This window comes from Arachis ipaensis, chromosome B1 (assembly GCF_059453495.1).
Source record: "Arachis ipaensis isolate K30076 ecotype BB chromosome B1, ASM5945349v1, whole genome shotgun sequence".
Taxonomy (NCBI): Eukaryota; Viridiplantae; Streptophyta; class Magnoliopsida; order Fabales; family Fabaceae; genus Arachis; species Arachis ipaensis.
The window spans coordinates 100,671,356-100,696,001 of NC_142436.1; the positions used below are offsets into that span (position 1 = coordinate 100,671,356).

Here is a 24,646-nt window from a genome sequence, read left to right on the forward strand (position 1 = left end):
AATGTGCAGCTGCACCCATTCGTTGAACATGTCAGGTGGACACCTCCTTGTTAGGTCTTTAAACCTCTCCCATGCTTCATATAGAGTCTCACCATCTTGTTTGCTGAAAGTTTGGACCTCAGCTCTCAGCCTATTGATTCGTTGAGGAGGGTAAAATCTTGCTAAGAATTTGTTCACCACGTCTTCCCAAGTTGTCAAGCTTTCCCTTGGGAAAGATTCCAGCCACTTGGCTGCCTTATCCCTGAGTGAGAATGGAAATAAAAGCAGTCTATAGGTGTCAGGATGAACACCATTAGACTTCACTGTGTCACATATTCTCAGGAAGGTGGTTAAATGTTGATTTGGGTCCTCTTGGACACTTCCTCCGAACGAACAGTTGTTCTGCACAAGGGTGATGAGCTGTGGCTTCAGTTCAAAATTGTTGGCATGGATGGTTGGCTTTTGAATGCTACTTCCACAGTTTCCCGGGTTTGGATTGATATAAGAGCCTAAAACTCTTCTATCCTCCCCAGTATGATTTGCTCGACCTCTTCCGCCATGGTTGTGAGCCTCTTCTTCATGATGGTTTTCCATGTTTTCTTCCATGTTTGGTTCAAAGTATTCCTCAAAGTGTTCCTCCTCTTCTTCAGCACCAACTACACGTTTGTCTCTTGCCTCCCTCCTTAGTCTAAGTAAGGTTCTCTCAGGTTCAGAATCAAAGGAAGTTGAAGCCCCGCTTCTTCTCCCTGTCATACAACCAACAAGAACAAGCAAAGAGAATAGGTGCAGAAAGTATATCTGTCAAAATTACTGTTAGTGTGAGTGATGCAATATATTAAACAGTTAGTGGGTTAGTGAGATGAAATGTAAATAACAGAAAAAAAAAGTAGGGGGAAGGGAAGAAATTAACTAAAACAGGAAGTAAATAACTCAAACAGAAATTTAAATCAAACAAAAATAAAATGCTCAATCTAGTTATCCTCCAATCTAATCATTGTTGATGCACAATCAATCCCCGGCAACGGCGCCATAAACTTGATGCACGGAAAACTTGTCTCATAACAAATTTCCTTCGGCAAGTGTATCAAATTTGTCGTCAAGTAAAAACTCACAATAGAGTGAGGTCGAATCCCACAAGGATTGATTGATCAAGCAACTTTAATTAGAGAAATGTTCTAGTTGAGCGAATCAGAAATTGAGTTGAGAATTGCAGAAAGTTAAATGCGGGAAAGTAAATGACAGAAAGTAAATTGCTGAATCTTAAATGGGAATGGGGTAATTGCTCATAAATGTAAATGACAGAAATTAAAGAGAATGGGTAAGATCAGAAATGGGGAGTTCATTGGGCTTAGGAGATGTTGCATTCTCCGGATCAATCTCATTTACATCTCTTCCTCAATCAATGCACTCATTGATCTCCTTGGCAATCTTAAGTGATTGAATTACAATTTCTTGTAATTCAATCTCTCAAATCTTGATCAATAGCCAATTCCTTGGTCAATTGCTCATGAGAAGAGATGAAGTATGGTCACTGATTATACCACATGCATTTCCCAAATCAAGCATTGAGAGGATTATAGTCACATATCCATCCAAACCCAATTTGGTCCAACATGAGAAAGTATTTCTAGCTTGATCTCTTCATTCCTCTTCCAAGGTTCAGAAGAGATTGAAGTATGAATAGTTTCTTTTCCAAGATAACTACCCAATTGGATGACGATCGAAAGCTTTCAAGTAAAATCAAGAGAAAATATAGAAGAAGAATAATGAAAATTAGTATTGATCCATCAAATTACAACAGAGCTCCCTAACCCAATGAAAGGAGTTTAGTTGTTCATAGCTCTGGAAAATGAAAACAAAGATGGAGAATACATGATGAAAACTAGAAGAGCAGAGAAAGTAAAATACAGGAAGTAGTTCTATGCTATTTTTCCAACTCCCAGCAACTCTCTAAAATAATTCAAAGCTACTCCGATATATACTACTCTTCTCATCTTCTAGTTGGCTCTTCAAGTCTTAGGCCTTTGGATCTTGAGTTTGAAGCAGTTCTCTTCTTCATTTGGGCTTGGCTTTACTTGCAGAGAGAAAGTGTGAAGTAGGCAGAGATTTTATCTCAGGACGTTAGGGTTGTTAACGTTTTAGTGAAAATATGAGTTCGAGAATGTTAGTGACAATCAACTTTCTCACTAACATTCCTAAGTAAAAGCCACGTTAACCTCAACGTTAGTGGCACAAACGTTGCCACCAATGTTGCCTCTAGGTCCTTCGCACACGTTATTGGGACTTAACTTTCCTAATAACGTTGAAAAGCCCTCATTGCTCCTACGTTAGAGCCCACGTTAACTTAGTTAACGTGGCTCTTTAACGTGGGCTTGCCATCCTTCGAGAACGTTAGTGACATTTAACATTGTCACTAACGTTCCAATGTGCCCCCATGTCTCACGTTAGAATCCACGTTAACAAGGTTAACGTGGCTTATAACGTGGCCATGCTTAGCCATCCCCAACATTAGTGACAATGTTGAGTGTCATAGTGGCTTATAACGTTGGCTCATCATTCCTCATCCACGTTAGCTTCCACGTTAACTAAGTTAACTTGGGAGTTAACGTGGCTCATAGTGGCTTGTGTGGCTCCTTCCAACGTTAGTGACAATGTTGAGTGTCACTAACATTGGCCATCACCTTCTTCTCTCACGTTAGCCTCCACGTTAACTAAGTTAACGTGGAAGTTAATGTGGCTCCTTGGGGTTGTGTGGTTGCTTCCAATGTTAGTGACAATGTTGGGTGTCACTAACGTTGTCGACCACTCTTGCCTCTTCACGTTAGCTTCCACGTTAACCAAGTTAACGTAGGAGTTAACGAGGCATTGTGCACTTAGGCCAACGTTAGTGACAATATTGAATGTCACTAACGTTTGCTTCCTTTCCCCCTTTTAACGTTAGAGGTCACGTTAACTAAGTTAACGTGGACTCTAACGTGGCCACTTGTGAGCATTGGCCAACGTTAGTGATAACGTTAAGTGTCACTAACGTTGGCTCAATTTCCCTTTTTCACATTAGAGTTCACGTTAACTTAGTTAACGTGACCCTTAACGTGGGTAATGATGGCTTCGAGAGCGTCATTGGCAGTCACTTTTCTCATTAACTTTGCAAGTTACCTCCCATTCCTTGCTTCCTTTGGTCCTGAAATCAGGCAATAGAGTGCATCAAAGATCTAGTCCAAGTCATGGGTAATGCAGAATACAATTTGTCATAAAATTCTTGCAAAATTCTCATGAAATCATGTAAAATGCACAATGTATGCTTGAATCAAGGTGTAAGTGAATATCTACCCAAAACTAGCTTATTTCCTAAGAAAATGCATGAAACTATCCTAAAAACAGTAAAGAAAAGGTCAGTGAAACTGGCCAAAATGCCCTGGCATCAGTCCCCATGCGTCCGCGTCGCTTGCGCCGCACAGAATATCCAGATCAGCCAATTTTCTTAGCTTTTCTTCTATAATCCTAATTTTTCTATCTTTTCTTATTCTTTCTTCTTTCTTTCTTACTTTATTTCTTTCACTTCTCATTCCTTTTCACCTTCATTCTATTCTATTTAATTTAATTGCATATTTTCATTCATTGCATTTTTTTTAATTTTGTGCATATTTTTATTTTCTTTTCTAAAATAATTATTTTTCCTTTGGTGTTAAAATTTTCTTATTTAACTGTTGCATCTTCTCTTGAATTATTTTGGGTGCTTAGTTACTTGTTTTATTCTGGTTAGGTAATATTATTTAAATCAATGCCAATCTTTTATACCTGTATTACTTTTTGCATTGACATGAATTTACATTACCTCCCCTTACCCACACTCTCCCTCATTGTTGCAATATTTTGCACCACTGGTATGCCATGTGCTTCTATATTTTCTCACATACATGTTGAAGCTTCCATGTAAATGAGACCCTTATCATTTGGCATTAACACCCATATTTTATTTATTTTCTATCTTTTGGGTTACTTTTCTTCTTTTTCTCTTCTTTCAGGCTGGCCACCAAAGACGGAAAAAGGGAGAAACTTCTAAAAGGGGAGACAAACATGTCCATCTGCACAATCCTTGAAGAAAAGCATCAGTTGGAGCAGCCCGTCCACTTGTACATCTTAGCATGCACCAAGAACGGTGCAATCTTTAAGTGTAGGGAGGTCGATACCGATCTCCATGGGTTAGCCATATTCTTCTTTTCAACACCATTGTTTTATTTTCTTTATTTGTTTATTGTTACATCTGCATATTTGTTTGATTTTATGCATTTAGTTACTACTTGGTTGAAGTAATATTTTCTTTTTCAAGAAATTTTATAGTATTTCACTAATTTAAATCAAAATTTTTGTGTTAAAACTTGTTTGAAGTTGTATTTGGAATATGGTTTTTGAGCCAAAGAACACAAAACCTGTGAGATTTTGAGCTTATTTACATGGTTACATTATTTAACCATAAATTTTTATTCTTGTGTGTTTTCTTCACTATGATTGCAATCTTTGCTTTGTTCCATTCTATATGTCCAATATTTAGTGTATTTACATGTTTGCATATGATTGAGGCCATTGTTTGATTTTAGCTCACTTATCCCAAATAAGCCTACCCTTTAAATCACCTTTGTTAGCCACTTTGAGCCTTTTAATCCCTATTTGTTCTGTATTTTACCACATCACTAGCCTTAAGCAGAAAAACAATTAAATATCCCAATTGAATCTTTGGTTAGCTTAAGATAGGGATTGTGTAACAATTAACTGTGGGAAAACTGTGGGAACTTGGGTTAAACAGAAAATTAAAAATTCCATATGCATTGATATGTTATTCTAGTTTTTATGTCTCTCAAAAAAAAAAAGAGAAAAAGAAAAAGAAAAAAAATATATAATATAAATAAATAAATAAGGGGACAAAACTACCCCAATGTTGAGTTAATAAAAGATCAATGCATACGTGATAAAATTAAAGAAAAATTGATACATGAGTATGTAATGCAAAAGTGAAGACTATGGGTAGCTAGGCATGATTCTAGAGTTATATAGAGTATATGTATGTTAGGTGAAAGCTTAGGTTAATTAAAGATTCAATTTATAAAGCTCACTTAGCCATATACACATACCCTTACCCTTACCTTAGTCCCCTTACAACCTTGAAAAGACCTCATGATATTTGCATTGGTATATTAAATATTGTTGATTGGTTAGGTGAATAACAAATTTTAGAAAGCATGACTAGAGAAGAGTAGAGTGATTGACCCTAGACAATTGAGAGCTAGAGTGATATACACTACTAGTAAGGGTTCAGTGCTCAATTCTATGTTCCCTGCTTTCATGAGCTATCTTCTTACAAGTTTACTTGTCTTTTATTGTATAATTTGAATTAATGAAATATGATTTATGTTTGTCTTGAAGAGCTTATTTACTTTTAACCAAGTAGGTAGAAACATTTTGCATGTAGTAGCATTCATACAGATAGGTTGCATTTCATACATTCTATCATTCCTCATCACTTCTTTATAGCTTCTCTTGAGCTTAGCATGAGGACATGCTAATGTTTAAGTGTGGGGAGGTTGATAAACCACTATTTTATGGTTTATCTTGTGCTCAATTGACTGGATTTTATCAACTCTTTACACACTTATTCATACTATTTGCATGGTTTTACATTTTCCTTCCTAATTATGTGCTTTGATTGAAAACATGCTTCTTTGGCCTTAAGTTCCCTATGTTAAATCCTCTCTTACTACCATTAGATGCCTTGATATGTGCGTTAAGTGATTTCAGAGATTACAGGGCAGGAATGGCTCAGAGGATGGAAAGAAAGCATGCAAAAGTGGAAGGAATACAAGAAGTTGGAGAAATTGCTAAGCTGTCTAGCCTGACCTCTTCGCACTCAAATAGCTATAACTTGAGCTATAGAGGTCCAAACGATGCAGTTCCAGTTGCGTTGGAAAGCTAACGTCTGGGGCTTCGATTTGATATATAATATGCCATAGTTTCCCTAATACTAGGCGACGCGACCGCGTGCTCCATGCGGCCGGGTCGCAGTGACGAAATACCAGCGTGGCAGATTTCTTCTCCGGTAATTTCTAGGCTGTTTTTGACCCAGTTTTCAGCCCAGAACACACAGATTAGAGGCTATAAAGTGGGAGAATGCATCCATTCATAAAAAAAGCTTTCATATTCATAATTTGAGGAGTAGATTTAGTTTTCAGAGAGAGAGGTTCTCTCCTCTCTCTTAGGATTTAGGATTTAGGATTTCTCTTAGTTTTAGAAGTGCCTCTCGATCCCAGGTTCAATGTCCCTTTTATTTACTTTTCAATTTAATTTATGAATATCCATGTTAAGATTTGAATATTTTATTTAATATAATTCGAGGCATTTCAGATTTATGATCGCTCTCTTTAATTTATTAATGCTCTCTGTTTATCCAAATTATTTTCATTCAAGTAGACTTTCTTCCCTTTTGGCTTTGGTTAAATAATTGGTGACTCTTGAGTTATCAAACTCAATGTTGATTGAAAATTGGAATTCTTCAAGAATTAATTCGAGTTCCAATAACTCTAACTTTTCCCAAGAAAAGACTAGGATCTGAGGAATAAAAATTAATTAATCCACTTAACTTACCTTCATAGTTAGAGGTTAACAAAGTGGGAGAAAAATACAATTCTCATTACAGTTGATAAGGATAACCAGGATAGGACTTCCAGTTATAATACCTTGCCAAGAGTTTATTTTATTATTATTATTTTATTTTTCTTATCATTCAACATACTGCTTCCTTACTTTCTAAAACCCCTAATTTACAAGGCTCATAACCAATAATAAGAACATACCTCCCTGAAATTCCTTGAGAAGACGACCTGAGGTTTAAATACTCGGTTATCAATTTTAAAAGGGGTTTGTTACTTGTGACAACCAAAACGTTTGTATGAAAGGACTTTTGAAGGTTTAGAAACTATACTTGCAATGAGGATTTATCCGCAAATTTCTAGACCACGCAAAAGTTCTCTCATCAAGGGCGCTCAATGGAAGAGAGATTCAAGAGGGAAGCCGGTTCAACTGAGAAGGCATGACATCAAGCCCATGGCTAGGGATGGTTGGAGTTCATCCAACGCTCAATCATTCCCACTAGCAACCGGTCTGAAGTTACTATAGACCGGGCTATCATGATCCATAGCATCATGATTGGAGAGGAAGTAGAAGTTCATGAGGTTATATCCCTAGAACTCTACAAGGTGGCGGACAAGTCTTCTACTTTGGCAAGGTTAGCCTTCCCTCATCTCATTTGTCATCTCTGCAATTCAGCTAGAATTGACATAGAGGAAGACATCCTCATCAATGAGGACAAGCCCATCACTAAGAAAAGGATGGAGCAAACAGGAGATCCCACTCATGGATAAGAGCATGAGAAAATTCCTCATCATGAAATTCCTGAGATACCACAAGGGATGCATTTTCCTCCACAAAACTATTGGGAGCAAATTAACACCTCCCTAGGAGAATTAAGTTTCAATATGGGACAACTAAGGGTGGAGCACCAAGAGCATTCCATCCTCCTTCATGAAATTAGAGAAGATCAAAGAGTCATGAGAGAGGAGCAACAAAAGCAAGGAAGAGACATTGAGGAGCTCAAGCACTCCATAAGATCTTCAAGAGGAAGAACTAGCCGCCATCACTAAGGTGGACCCGTTCTTTAATCTCCTTGTTCATTATTTTCTATTTTTCGAATTTTTATGCTTTATGTTTATCTATGTTTGTGTCTTTAATACATGATCACTAGTGTCTAAGTGTCTATGCCTTAAAGCTATGAATATGAATCCATCACCTTTCTTAAATGAAAAATGTTTTTAATTGCAAAAAGAAAAAGAAGTACATGAATTTCGAATTTTAAAACAAATTAATTATTTTAATGTGGTGCCAATACTTTTTATTTTTCTGAATGAATGCTTGAACAGTGCATATTTTTGATTTTGTTGTTTATGAATGTTAAAATTGTTGGCTCTTGAAAGAATGATGAAAAAGGAGAAATGTTATTTGATAATCTGAAAAATCATAAAATTGATTCTTGAAGCAAGAAAAAGCAGTGAAAAAAAATGCGAAAAAAAAGAAAGAAAAAAAAAGAGAGAAAGAAAGAAAATGAAAAAGCAAGCAGAAAAAGCCAATAGCCCTTTAAACCAAAAGGCAAGGGTGAAATAAAAAAGGATCCAAGGCTTTGAGCATCAGTGGATAGGAGGGCCCACAGGAATAAAATCCTGGCCTAAGCGGCTAAACCAAGCTGTCCCTAACCATGTGCTTGTGGCGTGAAGGTGTCAAGTGAAAACTTGAGACTGAGCGGTTAAAGTCATGGTCCAAAAGCAAAAAGAGTGTGCTTAAGAGCTCTGGACACCTCTAATTCGGGACTATAGCAAAGCTGAGTCACAATCTGAAAAGGTTCACCCAGTTATGTGTCTGTGGCATTTATGTATCCGGTGGTAATACTGGAAAACAAAGTGCTTAGGGTCACGGCCAAGACTCATAAAGTAGCTGTGTTCAAGAATCAACATACTGAACTAGGAGAATCAATAACACTATCTGAATTCTGAGTTCCTATAGATGCCAATCATTCTGAATTTCAAAAGGATAAAGTGAGATGCCAAAACTGTTCAGAAGCAAAAAGCTAAAAGCCCCGCTCATCTAATTAAGACTGATATTCATAGATGTTTTTGGAATTCATTGTATATTCTATTCTTTTTATCCTATTTGATTTTCAGTTGCTTGGGGACAAGCAATAATTTAAGTTTGGTGTTGTGATGAGCGGATAATTTATACGCCTTTTGGCATTGTTTTTAGTATGTTTTTAGTATGTTTTAGTTAGTTTTTATTATGTTTTTATTAGTTTTTAAATAAAAATCACATTTCTGGACTTTACTATGAGTTTGTGTGTTTTTTTTTATTTCAGGTATTTTCTGGCTGAAATTGAGGGACCTGAGCAAAAATCTGATTCAGCGGATGAAAAGGACTGCAGATGTTGTTGGATTCTGACCTCCCTGCACTCGAAGTCGCTTTTCTGGAGATATAGAAGCCCAATTGGCATGCTCGCAACTTCTCTGCAAAGTAGACATCCTGGGCTTTCCAGCAATATATAATAGTTTATACTTTGCTCAAGATTTGATGGCCCAAACCGGTGTTCAAAGTCAGCATAGAAATTCTAGCGTCAAAACGCCAGAACTGGCATAAAAGCTGGATTTAAACGCCCAAACTGGCACAAAAGCTGGCGTTTAACTCCAAAAAAAGCCTCTACACGTGAAAGCTTCAATACTCAGCCCAAGCACACACCAAGTGGGCCCGGAAGTGGATTCTGCATCATTTACTCATTTCTGTAAACCCTAGCTTTCTAGTTTTCTACAAATAGGACCTTTTGCTATTGTATTTTGGAGACTTTTACATACTTTTCATCTTGGAACTTGTATCTTCACGCTTTGGGAGGCTGGCCATTAGGCCATGCCTAGACCTTTTGTTCTTATGTATTTTCAACGGTGGAGTTTCTACACACCATAGATTAAGGTGTAGAGCTCTGCCGTTCCTCATGAATTAATGCAAAGTACTGTTGTTTTTCTATTCAACTCAAGCCTATTTCTGTTCTAAGATATCCATTCGTTCTTCAACATGATGAATGTGATGATCCGTGACACTCATCACCATTCTCACCTATGAACTCCTGCCTGACAACCACTTCCATTCTACATGCAAACAAGCTTGAATGTGTATCTCTTGGGTTTCTAATCTAAGATTAGAACCTTCGTGGTATAGGCTAGAATCATTGACGGTCATTCTTAAGATCCGGAAAGTCTAAACCTTGTCTGTGGTATTCCGAGTAGGATCTGGGAAAGGATGATTGTGACAAGCTTCAAACTCGCGAGTGTTGCGCGTAGTGACAGACGCAAAAGGATCAATGGATCCTATTCCAACATGATCGAGAACCGACAGATGATTAGCTATGCGGTGACAGCGCATTTGGAACATTTTCACTGAGAGGACGGGAAGTAGCCATTGACAACGGTGATGCCCAACATAAAGCTTGCCATGGATAGGAGTATGAATGATTGCAAGAAGGCAATAGGAAAGCAGAGGTTCAGAAGGAACAAAGCATCTCCATACGCTTATCTGAAATTCCTACCAATGAATTACATAAGTATCTTTATCCTATTTTATGTTTTATTCATATTTTAATTATCAATTCTCCATAACCATTTGAATCCGCTTGACTGAGATTTACAAGGTGACCATAGCATGCTTCAAGCCGACAATCTCCATGGGATCGACCCTTACTCACGTAAGATTTTTACTTGGACGACCCAGTGCACTTGCTGGTTAGTTGTGCGGAGTTGTGATAAAGAGTTGAGATTACAATTGTGCGTACTAAGTTGTTGGCGCCATTGATGATCACAATTTCGTGCACTTTTTGTGCTGCACCATTTGGTGCTTCCTCTTGGAACGCTACGTTCACAATTTTGAACGTTCCTTGCTCCCTTGGTTGAGCGCCATGCTTCTTTAGCGTGGCCTAAGGTCCAAAGCGTGCTCAAACTTCAAAAGTGTGCCAAAAATTCCTCTTTCCACCATTTCTTCACCTACAAGCAACCAAACAACTAATCAAAGCTCCACCAAAATCACTAGATCTTTGCATCATTTAAAAAATCAATTAATTCTAGCATAAAACCTATTATTTTGTGCAAAATACATGATGTTTGATTGATTCAAGATGACCATGAAAATCCACTCCAATTACTTACTTATAGTGCAAGAAAGTGCATAAAACCTAATGAAACTAATGAAAAATGCTTGTAAAACTAGGATAAGATGACTTGTCATCACAACACCAAACTTAAATCTTGCTTGTCCCCAAGCAAGCACTAAACATTGAGGAGAAATGAAGTGAAACAGAGAAGCATACATGTCCTTATTTAGCAGATAATAGAACTTGAATCATGGGGTTTTATGCAAACAAACATGCAGCTCATTTATTCTTTGCTGATAGATAAGAAATGCTTCTTTGAGGATTCACTAGGGTTGCTGTCATAATGCCTTGCTTTTTGATTGATCCCTTTTTGGTTTTTCCTTCTTTCTTTTGCTTAGAAAGCTTATTTCTTAATGATAACTCAGTGTCAAGTGTTGCAGCAGCCTTTTGGCTCAATTTTACTCAACACTCCTTCACTACAGACACTTGGCTCACAAATTCTCTTAGGAGCATTGATGCCCAGCATCTCTTTGGATAACTAAATGCTTTGTAGTTAGGTTCCTCTTGATAATGGACTTTCAGTTGATAATCCCGGATTAGTTAATCCAAGTTACCATGTTTTAAGAGACTCCTCAAAACCTAATTGTCCAAGCATATCCTATTACAAAAAGCACCATAGTCGTATGTCCTAAGGTCCAAGCTATTGGTGTCTAGCCTTATTGTTTGTTTCTTTGCCAATTCTTGGCTTTTCTTTTCTTTTTCTTTCTCACTTTGCTTCATTTTCCATGGAATTTCATTAATGAAAGGTTTTATGATAGAAACTAAGTTTACACCACCAAGAACACTCTATTATGCAGCTTTTATTATTGAGCTTATCATCTAAATCAAGCAATTACCACAACAAATTCCATTCTAATTCCTACCACATTGAACAATCACTTTCTTATTTCAGCATTTTCTCTTATTGATGCAAAAAGGGAGAAAAACATGAATTTAAAGCAGATAAGTGATAACAAGCATTTAAACTAGTGCAGACATCAAAATTTGCATTATTTGAACTAAACATCAAGGTAACCAGCAACTTCTCATTCAGAACGTTTCAAAGCAAAGTGAGTTTTGTGACAATACAACCTCTCGGGAGTGTCTTGCAGCTTCCATTTTGTCATCATTATCTTTTACTTTTGCATTTCCTTTGATGATGATTCTTTGAAGAGGTTGAGTGTCTTTTTCTGCATAATTTTTGAAAGTTGCTTGTTTTTCCAAGCACTTAGGCAAATGGTTAGCATGAACTTGAACTTACTTTGGTGAGGGAACACCAAACTTAGTTCCTTGCTACTGTCTATGATGCATTAGTTACATGAAACCTTGTGCTTTTATTGAAAGTAATGAAGCTAGATACTAGAAAACAGACAGTAGTTTAGTGGTTTTCCTGATTGCTTGGAGCTAGTAACCATTTGTGCAGAGAGTTGAAATGTCTTTTTAAATGAGATTTTTGGTGGAACACAAAACTTAGCATCCTTTATTCTCCCTTAAATTGTTTTTGTGTGTAACACCAAACTTAGCGCTTTGCAATACAGATAAAACTACCTAATCCTCTTGTTGAAATAGTTAAGAAAAGAAAACTACCTTTGGTTGGGTTGCCTCCCAACAAGCGCTCTTTTAATGTCATTAGCTTGACATCCTTCATTCTTGCTCAGCTTAATTTCTGATTCTCCTTCTCTTTGTCCCAATGGCCTCCCAAGTAATGCTTTGCCCTGTGCCCATTTGCTGTGAAATTATTCTTTGTTGCTTCATCTAGCAGTTCAAGGCTTCCATAAGGAAGAACCTTTGTCACTAAGTAGGGGCCAGTCCATTTAGACTTGAGTTTGCCAGGGAAAACTTTGAGTCTGGAGTTGTACAAGAGTACTTGCTGTCCTAGTTTGAACTCCTTCTTTAAGATCTTTTTGTCATGCCATCTTTTAGCTTTTTCCTTGTATATCTTAGCATTTTCATAGGCTTCCAGTCTAAACTCATCCAACTCATTTAATTGCAATAACCTCTTCTCTCCTGCTACTTGAAAATCAAGGTTGAGGAGTTTAGTGGCCCAGAAAGCTTTGTGTTCAAGCTCTACAGGAGTTGGCAAGACTTGCCATAAAACAACTGAAAAGGTGACTTTCCAATAGGAGTTTTGAAGGCTGTCCTATATGCCCAAAGAGCATCTTCTAGTTTTCTGGCCCAATCCTTTCTTGTACTCCCCATTGTTTTCTCCAAAATCCTCTTCAACTCCTTATTTGCAAGCTCTGCTTGGCCATTGGTCTGTGGATGGTATGGTGTAGCTACTTTATGCATCACTCCATATTTTTGAAGTAGTTTCTCCATCTGTTTGTTGCAAAAATGACTACCACCATCACTGACAAGACCCTTAGGCACTCCATATCTAGTAAAAATGTGCTTCTTAAGGAATTGAAGGACAATTTGTGCATCACATGTGGTTGTTGCTATGGCTTCCACCCACTTCGAGACATACTCTACTGCCACAAGTATGTATTTGAAAGAATATGAGGATGGAAAGGGGCCCATAAAATCTGTTCCCCACAGATCAAAGAGTTCCACTTCTAAAATGTAGTTCTGAGGCATCTCATTCCTTCTTGTCAATCCTCCAGCTCTTTGGCACTCATTGCATTAATGAACAAACTCTCTACCATCCTTGAAGATGGTTGGCCAATAAAATCTACTTTGAAGTACTTTGGCTGTTGTTCTTTCTGGTCCAAAGTGTCCACCATAAACTGAACTATGACAATGCCATAGTATGTCCCTCATCTCACTCTCAGGAACACATTTCCTAATCATTCCATCAGGACACCTATTAAATAAGAATGGTTCATCCTATAAGAACTTCTTGGCTTCATTGAGCAGCTTCTTCACTTCATGCTTGGTAAATTCTTGAGGGATCTTCCTTCCAACCATGTAATTTGCAATGTCTGTAAACCATGGAGCTTGTTGGATTTGTAAGAGGTGTTCATTTGGAAAGCTTTCATTCACTGAATGTGGAAATTCATTAGCCTCTTGTGGTAGTCTTGAAAAGTGGTCTGCTACTTGATTCTCATTCCCTTTCCTATCTCTCCCTTCAATATCAAATTCTTGTAGCAGCAACACCCACCTAATAAGCCTTGGCTTTGAATCCTGTTTAGACATGAGATACTTGAGAGCAGCATGATCAGTATACACTATAACCTTTGAACCAATCAAGTATTGTCTAAATTTATTAAATACATATACAATTGCCAAAAGCTCTTTCTCAGTGGTGGTGTAATTTTTCTGTTCCTCATTTAACACTTTGCTAGCATAGTATATAACATGATGCATGATGACATGTCACCATGTCATGTTTTTCTATGCTTTTTCATACAAGAAGTTGATGATTTGTGCTTAAATATTGAATGCTTTTATGCTTAAGTGGTATATTTCCTTGATCTTTTGATTTTATAAATTTTGTAGCAAATAAGAAGAAAAAGAAACAAAATAGCACCAAATAAGCTAAAAAGAAGAAAAGAAAAATTTTGGGGCACACTTTGAAGTTGGAGCACACTTTGGAGCCTTAGGCCACGCTTTTAAAAGCATGGCCCATGACCAAATTAAAGGAGATTGGCAATCAGCACACAAAGCTCTGCTCTTGCCAAGAGCAGAGCATTATCGTGATGCAAAAATGAGCTTGGAAGCAAAATTTTCGCTAAGTTAAAACTTGGGCGCTCACAGCATGACCATGCATCCTTTAAAGGGCTATAACTTGAGTTATGGATGTCTGATTGATGTGCTTCTAGTTGCATTGGAAAGCTAACATTCAGGGCTTTTGAAAGATATATGGAAACCCATATTTGGCATGAAATTGAGGCACAAGTGAAATGCATCTTTAAGGGCGAAAAATAAGCAAAAAAATCAGCCAATGCTTCCACCAAGGTTCGAAGCTGGAGCCTCACTCCAAAGCAAAGTAGCGCTCACTTGGAGAGCATTGTCGTGCTCTCTCGCAAAGAAAAAGCAAGGAAACTAAGCCAATATGGCTTCACTAGGATTTGAACCAGGGAGCTTGAGGAGCACTACCCTTTAGTTATTCTCCAAAATTTGAGCTGAAATGCCTCCACCAAGGCTTGAACCTGGAACCTCACTCTTGAAGCATCAATACTGCGCTCTTGGGGAGGGCTGAGCGATACATTGACACAGCCAGGAAGCATTGTTGCGCCCACCAAAAGGGCCAAGGAAACAAGCACCAATGCTGCGCTCTTGGGGAGAGCTGAGCATTGCCCTAGGAGTGTCACCCATGGGCCAAAATTCAATAAAAATTTTATTTTAATTCAATTCTTCACCAATTGAACCAAGGCCATCCAGATCCACTCTTCCTCAAATCTAAAGCAAGCTAAGCCCATTATCATCACTCAAAGGCACAAGGATTAGTTAGCTTAGGAATTTTATTTTAATTGTAATTTGTTTAGAATTTCAATTTCATTTCATTTTCATTTTGTAAAAAGCCTATATAAAGGCATTGGTGCACGAAATTGTGATGTCCAGGCTCGAACAATCCCTGGAAACGTGAGCAACTTGGTACGCATAATCGTGATTACACTTTAATTATGTAAAATTCATGGCTCTTTCTTTCCCTGGCAATGGCGCCAAGAATATGGTGCCAATACCATGGTTCACAACTTCGATACAACTAACCAGCAAGTGCACTGGGTCGTCCAAGTAATACCTTACGTGAGTAAGGGTCGAATCCCACGGAGATTGTTGGTATGAAGCAAGCTATGGTCACCTTGCAAATCTCAGTCAGGCGGATATAAAATAATCATGGAGTTTTCGAATAATAAATAATAGAGTATGGATAGAGATACTTATGTAAATCATTGGTAGAAATTTTAGATAAGCGAATGGAGATGCTTTTCGTTCCTCTGAACCTCTGCTTTCCTGCTGTCTTCATCCAATCAGTTTCACTCCTTTCCATGGCTGGCTTTATGTGATACATCACCACTGTCAATGGCTACTTTCGGTCATCTCTCGGGAAAATGATCCAATGCCCTGTCACGGCACGGCTAATCGTTTGGAGGCATCACCCTTGCCAATGGCTTCATCTTATCCTCTCAGTGAATAATATGCTCACGCACCCTGTCACGGCACGGCTATTCATCTGTCGGTTCTCGATCATGCTGGAATAGGATTTACTATCCTTTTGCGTCTGTCACTAACGCCCTGCAATCGCGAGTTAGGAGCTCGTCACAGTCATTCATTCATTGAATCCTACTCGGAATACCACAGACAAGGTTTAGACTTTCTGGATTCTCTTGAATGCCGCCATCATTCTAGCTTACGCAACGAAGATTCCGGTTAGGAGATTTAAGAGATATTCATTCTAGCTTATTTCATGTAGAACGGAAGTGTTTGTCAGGCACGCGTTCATAAAGGAGAATGGTGATGAGCATCACACATAATCATCACCTTCATCACGTTCTTGGGTGCGAATGGATATCTTAGAAGCGAAATAAGATGAATTGAATAGAAAACAGTAGTACTTGCATTAATCTTTGAGGAACAGCAGAGCTCCACACCTTAATCTATGGAGTGTAGAAACTCTACCGTTGAAAATACATAAGTGAAAGGTCCAGGCATGGCCGAGATGGCCAGCCCCCTAAACGTGATCTAAGATAGCATACAACTGATCAAAGATACCTAATACAATAGTAAAAGGTCCTATTTATAATAAACTAGCTACTAGGGTTTACATGAGTAAGTAGTTGATGCATAAATCCACTTCATGGGCCCACTTGGTGTGTGTTTGGGCTGAGCTTGAGTGTGGCACGTGTAGAGGTCCTCCTTGGAGTTGAACGCCAGTTTTAGTGCCAGTTTGGGCGTTCAACTCTGGTTTTGGCTCCTTTTCTGGCGCTGGACGCCAGATTTGGGTAGAAAGCTGGCGTTGAATGCCAGTTTACGTCGTCTATTCTTGGCCAAAGTATGGATTATTATATATTGCTGGAAAGCCCTGGATGTCTACTTTCCAACGCAATTGGAAGCGCGCCATTTTGAGTTCTGTAGCTCCAGAAAATCCACTTTGAGTGCAGGGAGGTCAGAATCTAACAGCATCAGCAGTCCTTCTTCACCCTCTGAATCTAATTTTTGCTCATGTCCCTCAATTTCAGCCAGAAAATACCTGAAATCACAGAAAAACACACAAACTCATAGTAAAGTCCAGAAATGTGAATTTAACATAAAAACTAATGAAAACATCCCTAAAAGTAACTAGATCCTACTAAAAATATACTAAAAACAATGTCAAAAAGCGTATAAATTATCCGCTCATCACAACACCAAACTTAAATTGTTGCTTGTCCCCAAGCAACTAAAAATCAAATAGGATAAAAAGAAGAGAATATACTATAAATTCCAAACTATCAATGAAACAGAGCTTCAATCATATGAGCGGGACTTATAGCTTTTTGCCTCTTGAATAGTTTTGGCATCTCACTTTATCCATTGAGGTTCAGAATGATTGGTATCTATAGGAACTTCAGATTTCGAATAGTGTTATTGACTCTCCTAGTTCAGTATGATGATTCTTGAACACAGCTTCTTTATGAGTCTTGGCCGTGGCCCTAAGCACTTTGTTTTCCAGTATTACCACCGGATACATAAATGCCACAGACACATAATTAGGTGAACCTTTTCAGATTGTGACTCAGCTTTGCTAAAGTCCCCAATTAGAGGTGTCCAGGGTTCTTAAGCACACTCTTTTTTTGCTTTGGACCTTGACTTTAACCGCTTAGTCTCAAGTTTTCACTTGACACCTACACGCCACAAGCACATGGTTAGGGACATCTTGGTTTAGCCGCTTAGACCAGGATTTTATTCCTTTAGGCCCTCCTATCCACTGATGCTCAAAGCCTTGGGATCCTTTTTATTTGCCCTTGCCTTTTGGTTTTAAGGGTTATTGGCTTTTTCTGCTTGCTTTTTCTTTTTCTTTCTATTTTTTTTTTCTATTTTTTTTTTCGCCCCCTAAGCTTTGTTCTTTGCTGCTTTTTCTTGCTTCAAGAATCATTTTTATGATTTTTCAGATTATCGAATAACATGTCTCCTAGTCATCATTCTTTCAAGAGCCAACATATTTAACATTCTTAAACAATAACTTCAAAAGACATATGCACTGTTCAAGCATACATTCAGAAAACAAGAAGCATTGTCACCACATCAATATAATTAAGCTAAGTTCAAGGATAAATTCGAAACTCATGTACTTCTTGTTCTTTTGAATTAAAACATTTTTCTTTTAAGAGAGGTGATGGATTCATAGGACATTCATAACTTTAAGACATAGTTACTAACTACTAATGATCATGTAATGAAGACACAAACATAGATAAGCACATAACATAGAGAACGAAAAACAGAAGAAATAAGAACAAGGAATGAATCCACCTTAGTGATGGTGGCGTTTCCTTCTTGAGGAACCAATGATGTCCTTGAGCTCTTCTATGTCTCTTCCTTGTCTTTGTTGCTCCTCCCTCATTGCTTTTTGATCTTCTCTTATTTCATGAAGTATGATGGAGTGCTCTTGATGTTCCACCCTTAGTTGTCCCATATTGGAACTCAATTCTCCTAGGGAGGTGTTGATTTGCTCCCAATAGTTTTGTGGAGGAAAGTGCATTTGAGGCATCTCCGGGATCTCATGGTGATGAGCTTCCTGTGCCTCTTGAGCTCCATGAATGGGCTCTCTTGCTTGCTCCATCTTTTTCTTAGTGATGGGCTTGTCCTCTTTAATGAGGATATCTCCCTCTATGTCAATCCCAGCCGAATTGCATAGGTGGCAGATGAGGTGAGGAAAGGCTAACCTTGCCATGGTGGAGGACTTGTCAGCCACCTTGTAGAGTTCTTGAGGTATGATCTCATGAACTTCCACCTCTTCTCCAATCATGATGCTATGGATCATGATGGCCCGGTCTATAGTAACTTCAGACCGGTTGCTAGTGGGAATGATTGAGCATTGAATAAACTCCAACCATCCTCTAGCTATAGGCTTGAGGTCCAATCTTCTTAGTTGAACCGGCTTGCCTTTGGAGTCAATCTTCCATTGAGCTCCTTCTACACATATGTCCATAAGGACTTGGTCCAACTTTTGATCAAAGTTGACTCTCCTTGTGTAGGGGCGTGCGTTCTCTTCCATGTATGGCAAGTTGAACGCCAACCTCACATTTTCCGGACTAAAATCTAAATATTTCCCCCGAACCATTGTAACATAGTTCTTTGGATCCGGGTTCTTACTTTGATCATGGTTCTTGGTGATCCATGCATTGGCATAGAACTCTTGAACCATTAGGATGCCGACTTGTTGGATGGGATTTGTTAGAACTTCCCAACCTCTTCTTTGAATTTCATGTCGGATCTCCGGATACTCATTTCTTTTGAGTTTAAAAGGGACCTCAGGGATCCCCTTCTTCTTGGCCACAACATCATAGAAGTGGTCTTGATGGGCTTTGGAGATGAACCTTTCCATCTCCCATGACTCGGATGTGGAAGCTTTTGTCTTCCCTTTCCCCTTTCTAGAGGATTCTCTGGTCTTAGGTGCCATCAATGGTAATGGAAAAACAAAAAAGCTATGCTTTTACCACACCAAACTTAGAATATTGCTCGCCCTCGAGCAATAAACAAAAGAATAGAAGAAGAAGAAGAAGAAATATGGAGAGGGAGAGGGAGATGTGGTTTCGGCCAAGAGGAGTGTAGAGGGGTGTGTTGTGTGAATTTGATGAAGAATGGAGGTCTTTATATAGGGTAGGGAGGTGGGGTATTGGTTCGGCCATATGGGTGGGTTTGGGTGGGAAATTGGTTTTGAATTTTGAAGGTAGGTGGAGTTTATGAGGTAGGTTTATTGGGAAGAGTGGATGGATGTGAGTGGTGAAGATTTAGTGGTGAGAAGAAGTGAGTGGAGGTAGGTGGGGATCCTGTGGGGTCCACAGATCTTGAGTGGATCCTGTGGGATCCACAGATCCTGAGGTGTCAAGGTTTTACATCCCTGCACCCATTAGGCATGTAAAAATGCCTTTGCACCCAACTCTGGGTGTTCAGCGCCAGGTTGGTGGCCATTTTGGGCGTTCAACGCCCATTTGTGTGCCATTTCTGGCGTTGAACACCAGAACCATGCCTGTTCTGGCGTTCAGCGCCCAGAAGCTGCCTATTTTGGGCGTTCAGCGCCAGAACCATGCTCTGTTCTGGCGCTGAACGCCAGACAGATGCTCCTCCAGGGTGTGATTTTTCTTCTGCTGTTTTTGATTCCGTTTTCAATTTTTATATTTATTTTGTTACTCCACATGATCATGACCCTAAGAAAACATGAAAAACAATAAAAATAAGAATTAGATAGACATTGGGTTGCCTCCCAACAAGCGCTTCTTTAATGTCAATAGCTTGACAGTGGGCTCTCATGGAGCCTCACAGATGTGCAGAGCTTTGTTGAAACTCTCCAACACCAAACTTAGAGTTTGGATATGGGAGTTCAACACCAAACTTAGAGTTTGGTTGTGGCCTCCCAACACCAAACTTAGAGTTTGACTGTGGGGGCTCTGGTTGACTCTTCTTGGAGAGAAGCTTTTTCTGCTTCCTCTCCATGGTTACAGAGGGAGATCCTTGAGTTTTAAACACAAGGGAGTTCTCATTCCATTGAAGGAATATTTTACCTCTGTCAACATCAATCACAGCTCTTGCTGTGGCCAGGAAAGGTCTTCCTAGGATGATGGATTCATCCTCTTCCTTTCCAGTATCCAAGACTATGAAATCAGCAGGGATGTAAAGGCCTTCAACCTTTACTAACACGTCCTCTACTTGTCCATAAGCCTGTTTTCTTGAGTTGTCTACCATCTCTAATGAGATTCTAGCAACTTGCACCACATAGATTCCCAGTTTCTCTATTACAGAGAGGGGCATGAGGTTTATTCCTGAACCAAGGTCACACAGAGCTTTAAAGATCATAGTGCCTATGGTACAGGGTATTATGAACTTTCCAGGATCCTGTCTCTTCTGAGGTAATGTCAGTTGATCCAGATCACTCAGTTCATTGATGAACAAGGAAGGTTCAACTTCCCAAGTATCAATGCCAAATAATTTGGCATTCAGCTTCATGATTGCACCAAGAAACTTGGCAGTTTGCTCTTCAGTAACATCCTCATTCTCTTCAGAAGAGGAATACTCATCAGAGCTCATGAAGGGCATAAGGAGGTTCAATGGGATCTCTATGGTCTCTAGATGAGCCTCAGAGTCCTTTGGTTCCTCAGAGGGAAGCTCCTTATTGATCACTGGATGTCCCAGGAGGTCTTCTTCCTTGGGATTCACGTCCTCTCCTTCCCTTACAGGTTCGGCCATGGTGCTTATGTCAATGGCCTTGCACTCTCCTTTTGGGTTCTCTTCTGTATTACTTGGGAGAGTACTAGGAGGGATTTCAGTGATCCTTTTACTCAGCTGGCCCACTTGTGCTTCCAGATTTCTAATGGAAGACCTTGTTTCATTCATGAAACTTACAGTGGCCTTAGATAGATCAGAGACTAGATTTGCTAAATTAGAAGCATTTTGTTCAGAGTTCTCTGTCTGTTGCTGAGTTGATGATGGAAAAGGCTTGCTATTGCTAAACCTGTTTCTTCCACCATTATTAAAGCCTTGTTGGGGCTTTTGATCCTTCCATGAGAAATTTGGATGATTTCTCCATGTTGAGTTATAGGTGTTTCCATAAGGTTCACCTAAGTAATTTACCTCTGCTATTGCAGGGTTCTCAGGATCATAAGCTTCTTCTTCAGAAGATGCCTCTTGAGTACTGTTGGATGCAGCTTGCATTCCATGCAGACTCTGAGAGATCATATTGACTTGCTGAGTCAATATTTTATTCTGAGCCAATATGGCATTCAGAGTATCAACCTCGAGAACTCCCTTCTTCATAGGCGTCCCATTACTCACAGGATTCCTTTCAGAAGTGTACATGAACTGGTTATTAGCAACCATGTCAATGAGTTCTTGAGCTTCTGCAGGCATTTTCTTTAGGTGAATGGATCCACCTGCAGAAGTGTCCAGTGACATCTTTGATAGCTCAGATAAACCATCATAGAATATATCCAGGATGGTCCATTCTGAAAGCATGTCAGAAGGACACTTTTTGGTCAACTGTTTGTATCTTTCCCAAGCTTCATAGAGGGATTCACCTTCTTTCTGTCTGAAGGTTTGAACATCAGCTCTAAGCTTGCTCAGCTTTTGAGGAGGAAAGTACTTGGCTAAGAAAGCCGTGACCAGCTTATCCCAAGAGTTCAGGCTGTCTTTGGGTTGAGAATCCAACCATAATCTAGCTCTGTCTCTTACAGCAAAAGGTAAAAGCATGAGCCTGTAGACTTCAGGATCTACTCCATTAGTCTTAACAGTATTACATATCTGCAAGAATTCAGTTAAGAACTGAAAAGGATCTTCAGATGGAAGTCTATGAAACTTGCAGTTCTGCTGCATCAGAGAAACTAGTTGAGGTTTCAGCTCAAAGTTGTTTGCTCCAATGGCAGGAATGGAGATGCTTCTTCCATGTAAATTGGAATTAGGTGCAGTAAAGTCACCAAGCATCTTTCTTACATTATTATTATTTTCGGCTGCCATCTCCTTTTCCTGTTCGAAAATTTCTGAAAGGTTATCTCTGGATTGTTGTATTTTAGCTTCTCTTAATTTTCTCTTCAGAGTCCTTTCAGGTTCTAGATCTGCTTCCACAAGAATGTTCTTATCCTTGCTCCTGCTCATATGACAAAGAAGAAGGCACAGAAAAATAATAATAATAATGGAGATCCTTTATACCACAGTATAGGGATCCATGTGTGAGTGGGAGAAGAGGGGGAGACAAAGAATGTAATATAATGGAAGAAACACAACTGTGAGGATGGAAGAGATGTGAGATGAGATGTTAGGATATGAATGAATAAATAGAATAAGATGGGAGAGAGAGAGGGAATTTTCGAAAATTATTTTTGAAAAGGAGTTAGTGATTTTTGAAAATGGTTTTTTTTTTTTTTGAAAAATGTTAGTGATTTTCGAAAATTTTTGAAATCAAAAATAAAAAATAAAAATAATTAGTTAATTAAAAAGAAATTTTGAAAAAGAGGGAAGATATTTTCGAAAATTAGAGAGAGAGAGTTAGTTAGGTAGTTTTGAAAAAGTTAAGAAACAAACAAAAAGTTAGTTAGTTAGTTGAAACAAATTTTGAAAAGATAAGAAGTTAGGAGGTTAGGAAAGATATTTTGAAAAGATATTTTTGAAAAAGATAAGATGAGAAGATATTTTTGAAAAGATATGATAGAAATTAGTTTTTGAAAAAAGAGATTTGATTTTTAAAATCATAATTAATGACTTGATTCACAAGAAATCACAAGATATGATTCTAGAACTTAAAGTTTGAATCTTTCTTAACAAGCAAGTAACAAACTTCAAATTTTTGAATCAACGCTTTAATTGATTATGTTATTTTCGAAAATTTGGTATAAAAATAAGAAAAAGATTTTTGAAAAATATTTTTGGAATTTTCGAAAATAACTAAGAATTTTGAAAAAGATTTGATTTTTGAAAAAGATTTTGAAAAAGATAAGATTTTCAAATTGAAAATTTGATTTGACTCATAAGAAACAACTTGATTTTAAAAATTTTTGAAAAAGTCAACTCAAATTTTCGAATTTGATGAGAGAAAAAGGGAAAGATATTTTTTTGAATTTTTATGAAAACATGAAAATTATGCAATGCATGAAATTTTTAGATCAAAACAATGAATGCATGCAAGAATGCTATGAATGTCAAGATGAACACCAAGAACACTTTGAATGTCATGATGAACATCAAGAACATATTTTTGAAAAATTTTTAATGCAAAGAAAACATGCAAGACACCAAACTTAGAATTCTTTAATGCTTAGACACTAAGAATTCAAGAATGCATATGAAAAACATGAAAAGACAAAACAAAAAATCATCAAGATCAAACAAGAAGACTTACCAAGAACAACTTGAAGATCATGAAGAACACTATGAATGCATGAAATTTTCGAAAAATGCTAGATGCATATGCAATTGACACCAAACTTATGATATGACTCAAGACTCAAACAAGAAATAGAAAAATATTTTTGATTTTTATGATTTTCTAATTTTTTTGTATTTTTTTTTCGAAAATTAATTTGAAAAAGGAAAATAAGGATTCCAAAATTTTTAATATGAATTCCAGGAATCTTGCCATGTTAGTCTAAAGCTTCAGTCCAGGAATTAGACATGGCTCACTAGCCAGCCAAGCTTTCAATGAAAGCTCCAGTCCAAAACACTAGACATGGCCAATGGCCAGCCAAGCTTCAGCAAATATGGATACTTTTCAAGTATAGAGCAACTAAGTGTGTGAGAATCTCTTCTTTTGTGATGGTAAGTTGAAACCCCAGTCCAAAAATTAGACATAGCTTATAGCCAACCAGGCTTCAACAAATCATCATGAAACACTAGAATTCATTCTTAAAAATTCTGAATAAAATTTTTGAAAACATTTTTATATTATTATTTTTTTTCGAAAATAAAGGAGAAATTTTTGAAAGATTTTTGAAAAATATTTTTTTGAAAAGAAAACAAAAAGAAAATTACCTAATCTGAGCAACAGGATGAACCGTCAGTTGTCCAAACTCGAACAATCCCCGGCAACGGCGCCAAAAACTTGGTGCACGAAATTGTGATGTCCAGGCTCGAACAATCCCTGGCAACGTGAGCAACTTGGTACGCGTAATCGTGATTATACTTTAATTATGTAAAATTCATGGCTCTTTCTTTCCCTGGCAATGGCGCCAAGAATATGGTGCCAATACCATGGTTCACAACTTCGATACAACTAACCAGCAAGTGCACTGGGTCGTCCAAGTAATACCTTACGTGAGTAAGGGTCGAATCCCA

The 24,646-nt window shown here is 38.1% G+C and overlaps 1 non-coding gene across 1 annotated transcript; it reads left to right on the top strand.

The window, feature by feature from the left end:
• The first annotated feature begins 21,832 nt into the window (after positions 1–21,832).
• LOC148577657 (small nucleolar RNA R71) lies at positions 21,833–21,940 on the top strand. The gene has a single exon (XR_015903279.1). It is a non-coding gene; the product is annotated as a small nucleolar RNA R71 (small nucleolar RNA).
• The last annotated feature ends 2,706 nt before the right edge of the window (positions 21,941–24,646 follow it).